Source organism: Osmerus eperlanus, chromosome 23 (genome assembly GCF_963692335.1).
Source record: "Osmerus eperlanus chromosome 23, fOsmEpe2.1, whole genome shotgun sequence".
NCBI lineage: Eukaryota > Metazoa > Chordata > Actinopteri > Osmeriformes > Osmeridae > Osmerus > Osmerus eperlanus.
In genome coordinates, this window is record NC_085040.1 from 11,293,127 (window position 1) to 11,305,058 (window position 11,932).

Sequence of the window (11,932 nt, forward strand, 5' to 3'; positions counted from 1 at the left end):
CTCCAGCTCTTTAGGTCTAAGCATGTTTTGTGACAACAAATCGATCCACGCAGCAACCAGAACATGGCTCGTTGGTCTCGTGGTATGATTCTTGCTTAGGGTGCAGGGAGCCTTTGTCTAAGCATGTTTTGTGACAACAAATCGATCAAAGCAGCAACCAGAGCATGGCTCGTTGGTCTAGGGGTATGATTCTCGCTTCGGGTGCGAGAGGTCCTGGGTTCAAATCCCGGACGAGCCCTTTACAGTATGTTGTTGAAGGAGGTTACTTGGCAACGAGGGATCCTGTTATAATCTCAGATCAGTCCTGTACCCAACGGAGATCGGCGTGATTTGCTGCAGAAGTTACTCCAGCTCTTTTCGTCCACCCATTCTTTGGACAACAAATCAATCAAAGCAGTAACCAGAACATGGCTCGTTGGTCTCGTGGTATGATTCTTGCTTAGGGTGCAGGGAGCCTTTGTCTAAGCTTGTTTTGTGACAACAGATCGATCAATTGAAGCAGCAACGAGAACATGGCTCGTTGGTCTAGGGGTATGATTCCCGCTTAGGGTGCGAGAGGTCCCGGGTTCAAATCCCGGACGAGACCATTACAATATGCTGTTGAAGGAGGTAACATGGCAAAGAGGGCTTCTGTTCTATTCCCAAATCAGTCCTTTACCCAACGGAGATCGGCGTGATTTGCTGCAGAAGGTACTCCAGCTCTTTTCGTCCACGCATTCTTTGGACAACAAATCAATCAATGCAGCAACCAGAACATGGCTCGTTGGTCTAGGGGTATGATTCTCGCTTCGGGTGCGAGAGGTCCCGGGTTCAAATCCTGGACGAGCCCTTTACAGTATGTTGTTGAAGGAGGTTACTTGGCGAAGAGGGATCCTGTTCTAATCTCAAATCAGTCCTTTACCCAGCGTGATTTGCTGCAGAAGTTACTCCAGCTCTTTTCGTCCACGCATTCTTTGGACAACAAATCAATAAAAGCAGCAACCAGAACATGGCTCGTTGGTCTAGGAGTATGATTCTCGCTTCGGGTGCAAGAGGTTCTGGGTTCAAATCCCGGACGAGCCCTTTACAGTATGTTGTTGAAGGAGGTTACATGGCGAAGAGGTATCCTGTTCTAATCTCAGATCAGTCCTTTACCCAACGGAGATTGGGGTGATTTGCTGCAGAAGTTTCAAAGCTCTTTTTGTCTACGCATGTTTTGTGACAACAAATCGATCAAAGCAGCAACCAGAACATGGCTCGTTGGTCTCGTGGTATGATTCTCGCTTAGGGTGCAGGGAGCCTTTGTCTAAGCATGTTTTGTGACAACAAATCGATCAATCGAAGCAGCAACTAGAATATGGCTCGTTGGTCTACGGGTATGATTCTTGCCTAGGGTGCGAGCGGTCCCGGTTTCAAATCCCGGACGAGCCCATTACAGTATGCTGTTGAAGGAGGTAACTTGGCAAAGCGGCCTCCTGTTCTATTCCCAAATCAGTCCTTTACCCAACGTAGATCGGGGTGAATTGCTGCAGAAGTTTCTCCAGCTCTTTTTGTCTACTCATGTTTTGTGACAACAAATCGATCAAAGCAGCAACCAGAGCATGGCTCGTTGGTCTAGGGGTATGATTCTCGCTTCGGGTGCGAGCGGTCCCGGTTTCAAATCCCGGACGAGCCCTTTACAGTATGTTGTTGAAGGAGGTTACTTGGCGAAGAGGCATCCTGTTCTAATCTCAGATCAGTACTTTACCCAACGGAGATCGACGTGATTTGCTGCAGAAGTTTCTCCAGCTCTTTTCGTCCAAGCATTCTTTGAACAAATCAATCAAAGCAGCAACCAGAACATGGCTCGTTGGTCTAGGGGTATGATTCTCGCTTCGGGTGCGAGAGGTCCCGAGTTCAAATCCCGGACGAGCCCTTTACAGTATGTTGTTGAAGGAGGTTACTTGGCGAAGAGGTATCCTGTTCTAATCTCAGATCAGTCCTTTACCCAACGGAGATCAGCGTGATTTGCTGCAGAAGTTACTCCGGCTCTTTTCGTCCACTCATTCTTTGGACAACAAATCAATCAAAGCAGCAACCAGAACATGGCTCGTTGGTCTAGGGGTATGATTCTCGCTTCGGGTGCGAGAGGTCCTGGGTTCAAATCCCGGACGAGCCCTTTACAGTATGTTGTTGAAGGAGGTTACTTGGCAACGAGGGATCCTGTTATAATCTCAGATCAGTCCTGTACCCAACGGAGATCGGCGTGATTTGCTGCAGAAGTTACTCCAGCTCTTTTCGTCCACGCATTCTTTGGACAACAAATCAATCAAAGCAGTAACCAGAACATGGCTCGTTGGTCTCGTGGTATGATTCTTGCTTAGGGTGCAGGGAGCCTTTGTCTAAGCTTGTTTTGTGACAACAGATCGATCAATTGAAGCAGCAACGAGAACATGGCTCGTTGGTCTAGGGGTATGATTCTCGCTTAGGGTGCGAGAGGTCCTGAGTTCAAATCCCGGACGAGCCCTTTACAGTATGTTGTTGAAGGAGGTTACTTGGCGAAGAGGGATCCTGTTCTAATCTCAGATCAGTCCTTTACCCAGCGTGATTTGCTGCAGAAGTTACTCCAGCTCTTTTCGTCCACGCATTCTTTGGACAACAAATCAATAAAAGCAGCAACCAGAACATGGCTCGTTGGTCTAGAGGTATGATTCTCGCTTCGGGTGCAAGAGGTCCCGGGTTCAAATCCCGGACGAGCCCTTTACAGTATGTTGTTGAAGGAGGTTACATGGCGAAGAGGGATCCTGTTCTAATCTCAGATCAGTCCTTTACCCAACGGAGATCGGGGTGATTTATTGCAGAAGTTTCACAGCTCTTTTTGTCTACGCATGTTTTGTGACAACAAATCGATCAAAGCAGCAACCAGAACATGGCTCGTTGGTCTCGTGGTATGATTCTCGCTTAGGGTGCAGGGAGCCTTTGTCTAAGCATGTTTTGTGACAACAAATCGATCAATCGAAGCAGCAACTAGAATATGGCTCGTTGGTCTACGGGTATGATTCTTGCCTAGGGTGCGGGAGGTCCCTGGTTCAAATCCAGGAAGAGCCCTTTACAATATGCTGTAGAAGGTGGTAACCTGGCAAAGAGGGCTCCTGTTCCACTCCCAAATCAGTCCTTTACCCAACGTAGATCTGGGTGATTTGCTGCAGAAGGTTCTCCAGCTCTTTTTGTCTACGCATTCTTTGTGACAACAAATCGATCAAAGCAGCAACCAGAACATGGCTCATTGGTCTAGGGGTGTGATTCTCGCTTCGGGTGCGAGAGGTCCCGGGTTCAAATCCCGGACGAGCCCATTACAGTATGCTGTATAAGGAGGTAACCTGGCAAAGAGGGCTCCTGTTCTATTCCCAAATCAGTCCTTTACCCAACGTAGATCTGGGTGATTTGCTGCAGAAGTTTCTCCAGCTCTTTTTGTCTAAGCATGTTTTGTGACAACAAATCGATCAAAGCAGCAACCAGAACATGGCTCGTTGGTCAGGGGTATGATTCTCGCTTTCGTGCGAGAGGTCATGGGTTCAAATCCCGGACGAGCCCATTACTTCTACAGCCCATTGCTGTAGAAGGAGGTAACCTGGCAAAGAGGGCTCCTGGTCTATTCGCAAATCAGTCCTTTTCCAAACGTATATCGGGGTGATTTTCTGCAGAAATTTCTAGAACTCTTTTTGTCTACGCATGTTTTGTGACAACAAATCGATCAAAGCAGCAACCAGAACATGGCTCGTTGGTCTCGTGGTATGATTCTTGCTTAGGGTGCAGGGAGCCTTTGTCTAAGCTTGTTTTGTGACAACAGATCGATCAATTGAAGCAGCAACGAGAACATGGCTCGTTGGTCTAGGGGTATGATTCTAGCTTAGGGTGCGAGAGGTCCTGGGTTCAAATCCCTGATGAGCCCATAACAGTATGCTGTTGAAGGAGGTAACATGGCAAAGAGGGCTCCTGTTCTATTCCCAAATCAGTCCTTTACCCAACGTAGATCGGCGTGATTTGCTGCGGAAGTTTCTCCAGCTCTTTATGTCTAAGCATGTTTTGTGACAACAAATCGATGAAAGCAGCAACCAGAACATGTTTCGTTGGTCTTGTGGTATGATTCTCGCTTAGGGTGCAGGGATCCTTTGTCGAAGCATGTTTTGTGACAACAAATCGATCAATCGAAGCAACCACTGGAACATGGCTCGTTGGTCTAGTGGTATGATTCTCGCTTAGGGTGCGAGAGGTCATGGGTTCAAATCCTGGACGAGCCCATTACTTCTACAGCCCATTGCTGTAGAAGGAGGTAACCTGGCAAAGAGGGCTCCTGTTCTATTCCCAAATCAGTCCTTTACCCAACGTAGATTGGCGTGATTTGCTGCGGAAGTTTCTCTATGTCTAAGCATGTTTTGTGACGACAAATCGATCAAAGCAGCAACCAGAACATGGCTCGTTGGTCAGGGGTATGATTCTCGCTTTCGTGCGAGAGGTCATGGGTTCAAATCCCGGACGAGCCCATTACTTCTACAGCCCATTGCTGTAGAAGGAGGTAACCTGGCAAAGAGGGCTCCTGTTCTATTCGCAAATCAGTCCTTTTCCAAACGTATATCGGGGTGATTTTCTGCAGAAATTTCTAGAACTCTTTTTGTCTACGCATGTTTTGTGACAACAAATCGATCAAAGCAGCAACCAGAACATGGCTCGTTGGTCTCGTGGTATGATTCTTGCTTAGGGTGCAGGGAGCCTTTGTCTAAGCTTGTTTTGTGACAACAGATCGATCAATTGAAGCAGCAACGAGAACATGGCTCGTTGGTCTAGGGGTATTATTCCCGCTTAGGGTGCAGGGAGACTTTGTCTAAGCATGTTATGTGACAACAAATCGATCATTCAAAGCAGCAACGAGAACATGGCTCGTTGGTCTAGGGGTATGATCCTCGCTTAGGGTGCAGGGAGCCTTTGTCTGAGCATGTTTTGTGACAACAAATCAATCAAAGCAGCAACCAGAACATGGCTCGTTGGTCTAGGGGTATGATTCTTGCTTTGGGTAAGAGAGGTCCTTGGTTCAAATCCCGGACGAGCCCATTACTTCTACAGCCCATTGCCGTAGAAGGAGGTAACCTGGCAAAGAGTGCTCCTGTTCTATTCCCAAATCAGTCCTTTACCCAACGTAGATCGGGGTGAATTGCTGCAGAAGTTTCTCCAGATCTTTTTGTCTACGCATGTTTTGTGACAACAAATCGATCAAAGCAGCAACCAGAGCATGGCTCTTTGGTCTAGGGGTATGATTCTCGCTTAGGGTGCAGGGAGCCTTTGTCTAAGCATGTTTTGTGACAACAAATCGATCAATCGAAGCAGCAACATGGCTCGTTGGTCTAGGGGTATTATTCTTGATTAGGGTGTGAGAGGTCCAGTGTTCAAATCCCGGACGAGACAATTACAGTATGCTGTTGAAGAGGGTTCCTGTTCTAATCTCAGATAAGTCCTTTACCCAACCGAGATCAGCGTGATATGCTGCAGAAGTTACTCCAGCTCTTTTCGTCCACACATTCTTTGGACAACAAATCAATCAAAGCAGCAACCAGAACATGGCTCGTTGGTCTAGGGGTATGATTCTCGCTTAGGATGCAGGGAGCCTTTGTCTAAGCATGTTTTGTGACAACAAATCGATCAATCGAAGCAGCAACATGGCTCGTTGGTCTAGGGGTATTATTCTTGATTAGGGTGTGAGAGGTCCAGTGTTCAAATCCCGGACGAGACAATTACAGTATGCTGTTGAAGAGGGTTCCTGTTCTAATCTCAGATAAGTCCTTTACCCAACGGAGATCAGCGTGATTTGCTGCAGAAGTTACTCCGGCTCTTTTCGTCCACTCATTCTTTGGACAACAAATCAATCAAAGCAGCAACCAGAACATGGCTCGTTGGTCTAGGGGTATGATTCTCGCTTCGGGTGCGAGAGGTCCTGGGTTCAAATCCCGGACGAGCCCTTTACAGTATGTTGTTGAAGGAGGTTACTTGGCAACGAGGGATCCTGTTATAATCTCAGATCAGTCCTGTACCCAACGGAGATCGGCGTGATTTGCTGCAGAAGTTACTCCAGCTCTTTTCGTCCACGCATTCTTTGGACAACAAATCAATCAAAGCAGTAACCAGAACATGGCTCGTTGGTCTCGTGGTATGATTCTTGCTTAGGGTGCAGGGAGCCTTTGTCTAAGCTTGTTTTGTGACAACAGATCGATCAATTGAAGCAGCAACGAGAACATGGCTCGTTGGTCTAGGGGTATGATTCTCGCTTAGGGTGCGAGAGGTCCTGAGTTCAAATCCCGGACGAGCCCTTTACAGTATGTTGTTGAAGGAGGTTACTTGGCGAAGAGGGATCCTGTTCTAATCTCAGATCAGTCCTTTACCCAGCGTGATTTGCTGCAGAAGTTACTCCAGCTCTTTTCGTCCACGCATTCTTTGGACAACAAATCAATAAAAGCAGCAACCAGAACATGGCTCGTTGGTCTAGAGGTATGATTCTCGCTTCGGGTGCAAGAGGTCCCGGGTTCAAATCCCGGACGAGCCCTTTACAGTATGTTGTTGAAGGAGGTTACATGGCGAAGAGGGATCCTGTTCTAATCTCAGATCAGTCCTTTACCCAACGGAGATCGGGGTGATTTATTGCAGAAGTTTCACAGCTCTTTTTGTCTACGCATGTTTTGTGACAACAAATCGATCAAAGCAGCAACCAGAACATGGCTCGTTGGTCTCGTGGTATGATTCTCGCTTAGGGTGCAGGGAGCCTTTGTCTAAGCATGTTTTGTGACAACAAATCGATCAATCGAAGCAGCAACTAGAATATGGCTCGTTGGTCTACGGGTATGATTCTTGCCTAGGGTGCGGGAGGTCCCTGGTTCAAATCCAGGAAGAGCCCTTTACAATATGCTGTAGAAGGTGGTAACCTGGCAAAGAGGGCTCCTGTTCCACTCCCAAATCAGTCCTTTACCCAACGTAGATCTGGGTGATTTGCTGCAGAAGGTTCTCCAGCTCTTTTTGTCTACGCATTCTTTGTGACAACAAATCGATCAAAGCAGCAACCAGAACATGGCTCATTGGTCTAGGGGTGTGATTCTCGCTTCGGGTGCGAGAGGTCCCGGGTTCAAATCCCGGACGAGCCCATTACAGTATGCTGTATAAGGAGGTAACCTGGCAAAGAGGGCTCCTGTTCTATTCCCAAATCAGTCCTTTACCCAACGTAGATCTGGGTGATTTGCTGCAGAAGTTTCTCCAGCTCTTTTTTTCTAAGCATGTTTTGTGACAACAAATCGATCAAAGCAGCAACCAGAACATGGCTCGTTGGTCAGGGGTATGATTCTCGCTTTCGTGCGAGAGGTCATGGGTTCAAATCCCGGACGAGCCCATTACTTCTACAGCCCATTGCTGTAGAAGGAGGTAACCTGGCAAAGAGGGCTCCTGTTCTATTCGCAAATCAGTCCTTTTCCAAACGTATATCGGGGTGATTTTCTGCAGAAATTTCTAGAACTCTTTTTGTCTACGCATGTTTTGTGACAACAAATCGATCAAAGCAGCAACCAGAACATGGCTCGTTGGTCTCGTGGTATGATTCTTGCTTAGGGTGCAGGGAGCCTTTGTCTAAGCTTGTTTTGTGACAACAGATCGATCAATTGAAGCAGCAACGAGAACATGGCTCGTTGGTCTAGGGGTATGATTCTAGCTTAGGGTGCGAGAGGTCCTGGGTTCAAATCCCTGATGAGCCCATAAAAGTATGCTGTTGAAGGAGGTAACATGGCAAAGAGGGCTCCTGTTCTATTCCCAAATCAGTCCTTTACCCAACGTAGATCGGCGTGATTTGCTGCGGAAGTTTCTCCAGCTCTTTATGTCTAAGCATGTTTTGTGACAACAAATCGATGAAAGCAGCAACCAGAACATGTTTCGTTGGTCTTGTGGTATGATTCTCGCTTAGGGTGCAGGGATCCTTTGTCGAAGCATGTTTTGTGACAACAAATCGATCAATCGAAGCAACCACTGGAACATGGCTCGTTGGTCTAGTGGTATGATTCTCGCTTAGGGTGCGAGAGGTCATGGGTTCAAATCCTGGACGAGCCCATTACTTCTACAGCCCATTGCTGTAGAAGGAGGTAACCTGGCAAAGAGGGCTCCTGTTCTATTCCCAAATCAGTCCTTTACCCAACGTAGATTGGCGTGATTTGCTGCGGAAGTTTCTCTATGTCTAAGCATGTTTTGTGACGACAAATCGATCAAAGCAGCAACCAGAACATGGCTCGTTGGTCAGGGGTATGATTCTCGCTTTCGTGCGAGAGGTCATGGGTTCAAATCCCGGACGAGCCCATTACTTCTACAGCCCATTGCTGTAGAAGGAGGTAACCTGGCAAAGAGGGCTCCTGTTCTATTCGCAAATCAGTCCTTTTCCAAACGTATATCGGGGTGATTTTCTGCAGAAATTTCTAGAACTCTTTTTGTCTACGCATGTTTTGTGACAACAAATCGATCAAAGCAGCAACCAGAACATGGCTCGTTGGTCTCGTGGTATGATTCTTGCTTAGGGTGCAGGGAGCCTTTGTCTAAGCTTGTTTTGTGACAACAGATCGATCAATTGAAGCAGCAACGAGAACATGGCTCGTTGGTCTAGGGGTATTATTCCCGCTTAGGGTGCAGGGAGACTTTGTCTAAGCATGTTATGTGACAACAAATCGATCATTCAAAGCAGCAACGAGAACATGGCTCGTTGGTCTAGGGGTATGATCCTCGCTTAGGGTGCAGGGAGCCTTTGTCTGAGCATGTTTTGTGACAACAAATCAATCAAAGCAGCAACCAGAACATGGCTCGTTGGTCTAGGGGTATGATTCTTGCTTTGGGTAAGAGAGGTCCTTGGTTCAAATCCCGGACGAGCCCATTACTTCTACAGCCCATTGCCGTAGAAGGAGGTAACCTGGCAAAGAGTGCTCCTGTTCTATTCCCAAATCAGTCCTTTACCCAACGTAGATCGGGGTGAATTGCTGCAGAAGTTTCTCCAGATCTTTTTGTCTACGCATGTTTTGTGACAACAAATCGATCAAAGCAGCAACCAGAGCATGGCTCTTTGGTCTAGGGGTATGATTCTCGCTTAGGGTGCAGGGAGCCTTTGTCTAAGCATGTTTTGTGACAACAAATCGATCAATCGAAGCAGCAACATGGCTCGTTGGTCTAGGGGTATTATTCTTGATTAGGGTGTGAGAGGTCCAGTGTTCAAATCCCGGACGAGACAATTACAGTATGCTGTTGAAGAGGGTTCCTGTTCTAATCTCAGATAAGTCCTTTACCCAACCGAGATCAGCGTGATATGCTGCAGAAGTTACTCCAGCTCTTTTCGTCCACACATTCTTTGGACAACAAATCAATCAAAGCAGCAACCAGAACATGGCTCGTTGGTCTAGGGGTATGATTCTCGCTTAGGATGCAGGGAGCCTTTGTCTAAGCATGTTTTGTGACAACAAATCGATCAATCGAAGCAGCAACATGGCTCGTTGGTCTAGGGGTATTATTCTTGATTAGGGTGTGAGAGGTCCAGTGTTCAAATCCCGGACGAGACAATTACAGTATGCTGTTGAAGAGGGTTCCTGTTCTAATCTCAGATAAGTCCTTTACCCAACCGAGATCAGCGTGATATGCTGCAGAAGTTACTCCAGCTCTTTTCGTCCACACATTCTTTGGACAACAAATCAATCAAAGCAGCAACCAGAACATGGCTCGTTGGTCTAGGGGTATGATTCTCGCTTAGGATGCAGGGAGCCTCTGTCTAAGCATGTTTTGTGACAAAAAATCGATCAAAGCAGCAACCAGAACATGGCTTGTTGGTCTCGTGGTATGATTCTTGCTTAGGGTGCAGGGAGCCTTTGTCTAAGCTTGTTTTGTGACAACAGATCGATCAATTGAAGCAGCAACGAGAACATGGCTCGTTGGTCTAGGGGTATGATTCCCGCTTAGGGTGCAGGGCGCCTTTGTCTAAGCATGTTTTGTGACAACAAATCAATCAATCGAATCAACAACTAGAACATGGCTCGTTGGTCTAGGGGTATGATTCTCGCTTAGGGTGCGAGAGGTCCTGAGTTCAAATCCCGGACGAGCCCTTTACAGTATGCTGTTGAAAGAGGTAACCTGGCAAAGAGGGCTCCTGTTCTATTCCCAAATCAGTCCTTTACCCAACGTATATCGGGGTGATTTCCTGCAGAAGTTTCTCTAGCTCTTTTTGTCTACGCATTCTTTGTGACAACAAATCGATCAAAGCAGCAACCAGAACATGGCTCGTTGGTCTAGGGGTATGATTCTTGCTTTGGGTAAGAGAGGTCCTGGGTTCAAATCCCAGACGAGCCCATTACTTCTACAGCCCATTGCCGTAGAAGGAGGTAACCTGGCAAAGAGGGCTCCTGTTCTATTCCCAAATCAGTCCTTTACCCAACGGAGATCGGCGTGATTTGCTGCAGAAGTTACTCCAGCTCTTTTCGTCCAAGCATTCTTTGGACAACAAATCAATCAAAGCAGCAACCAGAACATGGCTCGTTGGTCTAGGGGTATGATTCTCGCTTCGGGTGCAAGAGGTCCCGGGTTCAAATCCCGGATGCGCCCTTTACAGTATGTTGTTGAAGGAGGTTACATGGCGAAGAGGGATCCTGTTCTAATCTCAGATCAGTCCTTTACCCAACGGAGATCGGGGTGAATTGCTGCAGAAGTTTCTCCAGCTATTTTTGTCTACGCATGTTTTGTGACAACAAATCAATCAAAGCAGCAACCAGATCATGGCTCGTTGGTCTAGGGGTATGATTCTCGCTTCGGGTGCAAGAGGTTCTGGGTTCAAATCCCGGACGAGCCCTTTACAGTATGTTGTTGAAGGAGGTTACATGGCGAAGAGGTATCCTGTTCTAATCTCAGATCAGTCCTTTACCCAACGGAGATTGGGGTGATTTGCTGCAGAAGTTTCAAAGCTCTTTTTGTCTACGCATGTTTTGTGACAACAAATCGATCAAAGCAGCAACCAGAACATGGCTCGTTGGTCTCGTGGTATGATTCTCGCTTAGGGTGCAGGGAGCCTTTGTCTAAGCATGTTTTGTGACAACAAATCGATCAATCGAAGCAGCAACATGGCTCGTTGGTCTAGGGGTATTATTCTTGATTAGGGTGTGAGAGGTCCAGTGTTCAAATCCCGGACGAGACCATTACAGTATGCTGTTGAAGAGGGTTCCTGTTCTAATCTCAGATAAGTCCTTTACCCAACCGAGATCAGCGTGATATGCTGCAGAAGTTACTCCAGCTCTTTTTGTCCACACATTCTTTGGACAACAAATCAATCAAAGCAGCAACCAGAACATGGCTCGTTGGTCTAGGGGTATGATTCTCGCTTAGGATGCAGGGAGCCTCTGTCTAAGCATGTTTTGTGACAAAAAATCGATCAAAGCAGCAACCAGAACATGGCTCGTTGGTCTCGTGGTATGATTCTTGCTTAGGGTGCAGGGAGCCTTTGTCTAAGCTTGTTTTGTGACAACAGATCGATCAATTGAAGCAGCAACGAGAACATGGCTCGTTGGTCTAGGGGTATGATTCTCGCTTAGGGTGCGAGAGGTCCTGAGTTCAAATCCCGGACGAGCCCTTTACAGTATGCTGTTGAAAGAGGTAACCTGGCAAAGAGGGCTCCTGTTCTATTCCCAAATCAGTCCTTTACCCAACGTATATCGAGGTGATTTCCTGCAGAAGTTTCTCTAGCTCTTTTTGTCTACGCATTCTTTGTGACAACAAATCGATCAAAGCAGCAACCAGAACATGGCTCGTTGGTCTAGGGGTATGATTCTTGCTTTGGGTAAGAGAGGTCCTGGGTTCAAATCCCAGACGAGCCCATTACTTCTACAGCCCATTGCCGTAGAAGGAGGTAACCTGGCAAAGAGGGCTCCTGTTCTAT

At 47.2% G+C, this 11,932-nt stretch overlaps 9 non-coding genes across 9 annotated transcripts; all 9 read left to right on the forward strand.

Annotated features, from left to right (window-relative positions):
• Positions 1 to 166: 166 nt before the first annotated feature.
• trnap-cgg (transfer RNA proline (anticodon CGG)) lies at positions 167 to 238 on the forward strand. The gene has a single exon. It is a non-coding gene; the product is annotated as a tRNA-Pro (tRNA).
• Positions 239 to 757: 519 nt separating this feature from the next.
• trnap-cgg (transfer RNA proline (anticodon CGG)) lies at positions 758 to 829 on the forward strand. The gene has a single exon. It is a non-coding gene; the product is annotated as a tRNA-Pro (tRNA).
• Positions 830 to 1,582: 753 nt separating this feature from the next.
• Positions 1,583 to 1,654, forward strand: trnap-cgg (transfer RNA proline (anticodon CGG)). The gene has a single exon. It is a non-coding gene; the product is annotated as a tRNA-Pro (tRNA).
• A 168-nt stretch (positions 1,655 to 1,822) lies between these two features.
• Positions 1,823 to 1,894, forward strand: trnap-cgg (transfer RNA proline (anticodon CGG)). The gene has a single exon. It is a non-coding gene; the product is annotated as a tRNA-Pro (tRNA).
• A 171-nt stretch (positions 1,895 to 2,065) lies between these two features.
• On the forward strand, positions 2,066 to 2,137 carry trnap-cgg (transfer RNA proline (anticodon CGG)). Its single transcript has one exon. It is a non-coding gene; the product is annotated as a tRNA-Pro (tRNA).
• A 509-nt stretch (positions 2,138 to 2,646) lies between these two features.
• Positions 2,647 to 2,718, forward strand: trnap-cgg (transfer RNA proline (anticodon CGG)). The gene has a single exon. It is a non-coding gene; the product is annotated as a tRNA-Pro (tRNA).
• Positions 2,719 to 5,897: 3,179 nt separating this feature from the next.
• trnap-cgg (transfer RNA proline (anticodon CGG)) lies at positions 5,898 to 5,969 on the forward strand. The gene has a single exon. It is a non-coding gene; the product is annotated as a tRNA-Pro (tRNA).
• Positions 5,970 to 6,478: 509 nt separating this feature from the next.
• Positions 6,479 to 6,550, forward strand: trnap-cgg (transfer RNA proline (anticodon CGG)). Its single transcript has one exon. It is a non-coding gene; the product is annotated as a tRNA-Pro (tRNA).
• Positions 6,551 to 10,780: 4,230 nt separating this feature from the next.
• trnap-cgg (transfer RNA proline (anticodon CGG)) lies at positions 10,781 to 10,852 on the forward strand. Its single transcript has one exon. It is a non-coding gene; the product is annotated as a tRNA-Pro (tRNA).
• Positions 10,853 to 11,932: the final 1,080 nt, after the last annotated feature.